The sequence below is a fragment of the Carcharodon carcharias genome, chromosome 19, assembly GCF_017639515.1.
Source record: "Carcharodon carcharias isolate sCarCar2 chromosome 19, sCarCar2.pri, whole genome shotgun sequence".
Taxonomy (NCBI): Eukaryota; Metazoa; Chordata; class Chondrichthyes; order Lamniformes; family Lamnidae; genus Carcharodon; species Carcharodon carcharias.
This window is the reverse complement of record NC_054485.1, coordinates 90,929,593-90,935,592: the sequence shown is the minus strand read 5'-3', so window position 1 is coordinate 90,935,592 and position 6,000 is coordinate 90,929,593.

Genomic DNA, 6,000 nt, shown 5'->3' with positions numbered 1-6,000 from the left:
TCCCATGCCCCGCTCTCTCCCCATAGCCCTTGTATCAAACCCAAACTAATCCCACAGGCCCCTCTTCCCATAGCCCTCTATCAATCACCCAAACAATCCCACTGCCCCGCTCCCCCCCGATAGCCCTGTATCAATCCCAAACTAATCCCGATGCCCCTCTGTCTCCCCATAGCCCTGTAACAGTCCCAAACTAATCCAATGCCCCATCTCTCCCCCATAGCCCTGTATCAATCCCAAACTAATCCATTGCCCCGCTCTCTCCCCATAGGCCCTGTATCAATCCAAACTAATCCCACTGCCGCGCTCTCTCCCCCATCTCCCTGTATCAATCCCAAACTAATCCCAATGCCCCGCTCTCTCCCCATAGCCCTGTATCAATCCCAAACTAATCCCACTGCCCCGACTCTCCCCATAGCCCTCTATCAATCCCAACTATCCCACTGCCCCTCTCTCCCCATAGCCCTGTATCAAACCCAAACTAATCCCACTGCCCTTCTCTCCGCCATAGCCCTGTATCAATCCCAAACTAATCCCACTGCCCCGCTCTCTCCCCATAGCCCTGTATCAGTCCCAAACTAATCCCACTGCCCATCTCTCCCCATAGCCCTATATCATTCCCAAACTAATCCCACTGGCCCGCTCTCTCCCCATAGTCCTGTATCAGGCCCAAACTAATCACACTGCCCCGCTGTCTCCCCATAGCCCTGTATCAATCCCCAACTAATCCCACTGCCCCTCTTTCTCCCCATAGCCCTGTATCAATCCCAACCTAATCCCACTGCCCCTCTTTCTCCCCATAGCCCTGTAACAGTCCCAAACTAATCCAACTGCCCATCTCTCCCCATAGCCCTGTATCAATCCCAAACTAATCCCATTGCCCCGCTCTCTCCCCATAGCCCTGTATCAATCCCAAACTAATCCCACTGCCGCGCTCTCTCCCTATATCCCTGTATCAATCCCCAACTAATCCCAAAGCCCCTCTCTCTCCCCATAGCCCTGTATCAATCCCAAACTAATCCCACTGCCCCTGACTCTCCCCATAGCCCTCTATCAAACCCAAATGAATCCCACTCCCCCGCTCTTCCCCATAGCCCTGTATCAAACCCAAACTAATCCCACTGCCCCTCTCTCCCCATGGCCTTGCATCAATCCCAAACTAATCCCCCTCCCTCTCTCCTCCATAGGCCTGTAACAATCCCCAACTAATCCCACTGCCCCTCTTTCTCCCCATAGCTCTGTATCAATCCCCAACTAATCCCACTGCCCCGCTCTCTCCCCATAGCCCTGTATCAATCCCAAACTAATCCCACTGCCCCGTTCTCTCACCGTAGCCCTGTATCAAACCCAAACTAATCCCACTGCCCCGCTCTTCCCCATAGCCCTGTATCAAACCCAAACTAATCCCACTGCCCCTCTCTCCCCATAGCCCTATATCAATCCCAAACTAATCCCACTGCCCCGCTCTCCCCCATAAGCCCTGTATCAGTGCCAAACTAATCACACTGCCCCGCTGTCTCCCCATAGCCCTGTATCAAACCCAAACTAATCCAACTGCCCCGCTCTCTCCCCATAGCCCTGTATCAATCCCAAACTAATCCCACTGCCCCGCTCTCCCCATAGCCCTGTATGAATCCCAAAATAATCCCACTGCCCCGATCTCTCCCCATAGCCCTGTATCAGTCCCAAACTAATCCCACTGCCCACTCTCCCCATAGCCCTGTATCAGTCCCAAAACTAATCCCACTGCCCACTCTCGTCCGCACTAGCCCTGTATAAAATCCTAAACTAATCCCACTGCCCTCGCTCTCCCCCATGGCCCCATATCATCCCAAACTTATCCCGCTGCCCTGCTGTCTCCCCATAGCCCTGTATCAAACACAAACTAATCCCACTGCCCCGTTCACTCCCCATAGCCCTGTATCAATCGCAAACTAATCCCACTGCCGCGCTCTCTCCCCATTGCCCTGTATCAAACCCCAACTAATCCCACGGCCCCTGCCTCTCCCCATAGCCCTCTATCAAACCCAAACGAATCCGACTGCCCCGCTCTTCCCCATAGCCCTGTATCAATCCCAAACTAATCCCACTGCCCCTCTCTCCCCATGGCCTTGCATCAATCCCAAACTAATCCCCCTCCCTCTCTCCTCCATAGGCCTGTATCAATCCCAAACTAATCCCACTGCCCCTCTCTCCCCATAGCCCTGTATCAATCCCGAACTGATCCCATTGCCCCTCTCTCCCCATAGCCCTGTATCAATCCCAAACTAATCCCACCTGCCCCGCTCTCTCCCCATAGCCTGTATCAATCCCAACTAATCCACTGCCCCGCTTCTCTCCCCAGTAGCCCTGTATCTGTCCCAACTAATCCCACTGCCCCATCTCTCCCCATTGCCCTGTATCAGTCCCAAACAAATCCCACTGCCCCGAAACTCCCCATAGCCCTGTATCAATCCCAATCTAATCCCACTGCCCCACTCTCTCCCCATAGCCCTGTATCAATCCCAAACTAATTCCACTGCCCCACTCTCTCCCCATAGCCCTGTATCAATCCCAAACTAATCCCACTGCCCCCCTCTCTCCCCCATAGCCCTGTATCAATCCCAAACTAATTCTACTGCCCCGCTCTCCCCATAGCCCTGTATGAATCCCAACTAATCCCAGTGCCCATCGCTCTCCCCATAGCCCTGTATCTGTCCCAAACTAATCCCACTGCCCCGCTCTCCCCATAGCCCTGTATCAAACCCAAACTAATCCCACTGCCCCTCTCTCCCCTTGCCTGCATCAATCACAAACTAATCCCACTGCCCCGCTCTATCCCCCATAGCCCTGTATCAATCCCAAACTAATCCCACTGCCCCGCTCTCTCCCCATAGCCCTGTATCAATCCCAAACTAATCCCACTGCCCATCTCTCCCCATAGCCCTGTATCAAACCCGAACTAATCCCACTGCCCCACTCTCCCCATAGCCCTGTATCAAAACCAAACTAATCCCACTGCCCCACTCTCCCCATAGCCCTGTATCAGTCCCAAACTAATTCCACTGCCCCACTCTCCCCATAGCCCTGTATCAATCCCAAACAAATCCCAGTGCCCATCTCTCTCCCCATAGCCCTGTATCAATCCCAAACTAATCCCACTGCCTCTCTCTCTCCCCATAGCCCTGTATCAGTCCCAAACTAATCCCACTGCCCCACTCTCTCCCCATATCCCTGTATCAGTCCCAAACTAATCCCACTGCCCCTATCTCCGCATAGCCCTGTATCAAACCTAAACTAATCCCAACGCCCCGCTCTCTCCCCATAGCCCTGTATCAAACCCAAACTAATCCCACTGCCCCGCTCCATCCCCCATAGCCCTGTATCAATCCCAAACTAATCCCACTGCCCCGCTCAATCCCCCATAGCCCTGTATCAAACCCAAATTAATCCACTGCACCGCTCTCCCCCATAGCCCTGTATCAATCCCGAACTGATCCCACTGCCCCGATCTCGCCCCATAGCCGTGTATCAAGTCCCCAAAACTAATCCCACTGCCCATCTCTCCCCATAGCCCTGTATCAAACCCAAACTAATCCCACTGACTCACTCTCTGTCTTTGCCCTGTATCTACCCGAAACTAATTCCACTGCCCCTGTCCCTCGCCATAGCCGTCTATCAAACCCAAATTTATCCCACTGCCCCGCTCTTCCCCATAGCCCTATATCAATCCCAAAATAATCCCACTGCCTTTCCCTCTGCCATAGCCCTGTATCATTCCCAAACTAATCCCACTGCCCCGCTCTCTCCCCATAGCCCTGTATCAATCCCAAACTAATCCCACTGCCCCTCTCTCCCCATAGACCTGTATCAATCCCAAACTAATCCCACTGCCCCGCTCTCCCCCATAGCCCTGTATCAATCCCAAACTAATCCCACTGCCCCTCTCTCTCCCCATGGCACTGTATCAATCCCAAACTAATCCCACTGCCCCGCTCTCTCCCCATAGCCCTGTATCAGACCCCAACTAATCCCACTGCCCCATCTCTCCCCATTGCCCTGTATCAGTCCCAAACAAATCCCACTGCCCCAAAATCGCCCATAGCCCTGTATCAAATCACGAACTAATCCCACTGTCCCGCTATCTCCCCATCGCCCTGTATCAATCCCAAACTAATCCCACTGCCCAGATCTCCCCATAGCCCTGTATCAATCCCCAACTGATCCCACTGCCCCGCTCTCTCCCCATGGCCCTGTATCTATCCCCAACTAATCCCTCTGCCCCACTCTCCGCATAGCCCTGTATCAATCCCAAACAAATCCCAGTGCCCTACTATCTCCCCATAGCCCTGTATCAGTCCGAAACAAATCCCAGTGCCCATCTCTCTCCACATAGCCCTGTATCAGTCCCAAACTAATCCCACTGCCCTACTATCTCCCCATAGCCCTGTATCAGTCCCAAACTAATCCCACTGCCCTACTATCTCCCCATAGCCCTGTATCAATCCCAAATTAATCCCACTGCCCCACTCTCTCTCATAGCCCTGTATCGATCCCAAACTAATCCCACTGCCCCACTCTCCACCATAGCCCTGTATCACTCCCAAACTAATCCCACTGCCCCACTCTCTCCCCATAGCCCTGTATCAATCCCAAACTAATCCCACTGGCCCCTGTCCCCATAGCCGTGTATCAACCCCCTACTAATCCCACTGTCCCATTCTCTCCCCATAGCCCTGTATCAACCCCCTACTAATCCCACTGCCCATCTCTCTCCCCATAGCCCTGTATCAGTCCCAAACTAATCCCACTGCCCATCTCTCTCCCCATTGCCCTGTAACAGTGCCAAACTAATCCCACTGCCCCTCTTTCTCCCCGTATCCCTGTATCAGTCCCAAACTAATCCCACTGCCCCACTCTCCCCATAGCCCTGTATCAATCCCAAACTAATCCCACTGCCCCGCTATCTCCCCCATAGCCCTGTATCAATCCCAAACTAATCCCACTGCCCCTATCTCCCCATAGCCCTGTATCAAACCTAAACTAATCCCAACGCCCCGCTCTCTCCCCATAGCCCTGTATCAATCCCAAACTAATCCCACTGCCCCGCTCTCTCCCCCATAGCCCTGTATCAATCCCAAACTAATTCCACTGTGGTGCACTCTCCCGATAGCCCTGTATCAGTCCAACACTAATCCCAGTGCTCCTCTCTCTCCCCATAGCCCTGTAGCAGTCCCAAACTAATCCCGCTGCCCCGTTCTCCCAGTAGCCCTGTATCAATCCCAAAGAATCACATTGCCTCTCTCTCCCCATAGCCCTGTATCAATCCCAAACTAATCCCACTGCCCCGCACTCCCCATAGCCCTGTATCAATCCCAATCTAATCCCACTGCCCCACTCTCTCCCCATAGCCCTGTATCAATCCCAAACTAATCCCACTGCCCCGCGCTCTCCCCATAGCCCTGTATCAGTCCCAAACTAATCCCACTGCCCCACTCTCTCCCCATAGCCCTGTATGAGTCCCAAACTAATTCCACTGCCCCTCTCTCCCCATAGCCCTGTATCAATCCCAAACTAATCCCACTGCCCCACTCTCTTCAGTTAGCCCTCTATCAAACCCAAACTAATCCCACTGCCTCACTCTCTGCCTTTGCCCTGTATCGAGCCCAAACTAATGCCACTGCGCCGCTCTCTCCCCATAGCCCTGTAACAGTCCCAAACTAATCACACTGCCCCGCTCTCTCCCCACAGACCTGTATCAATCCCAAACTAATCCCACTGCCCATCTCTCCCAATAGCCCTATATCAATCCAAAACTAATCCCACTGCCCCGCTCTCTCCCCATAGCCCTGTATCAGTCCCAAACTAATCCCACTGCCCCGCTCTCCCCATAGCCCTGTATCAATCCCAAACTAATCCCACTGCCCCTCTCTCCCCATAGCCCTGTATCAATCCCAAACTAATCCCACTGCCCCGCTCTCTCCCCATAGGCCTGTATCAAACCCAAACTAATCCCACTGCCCC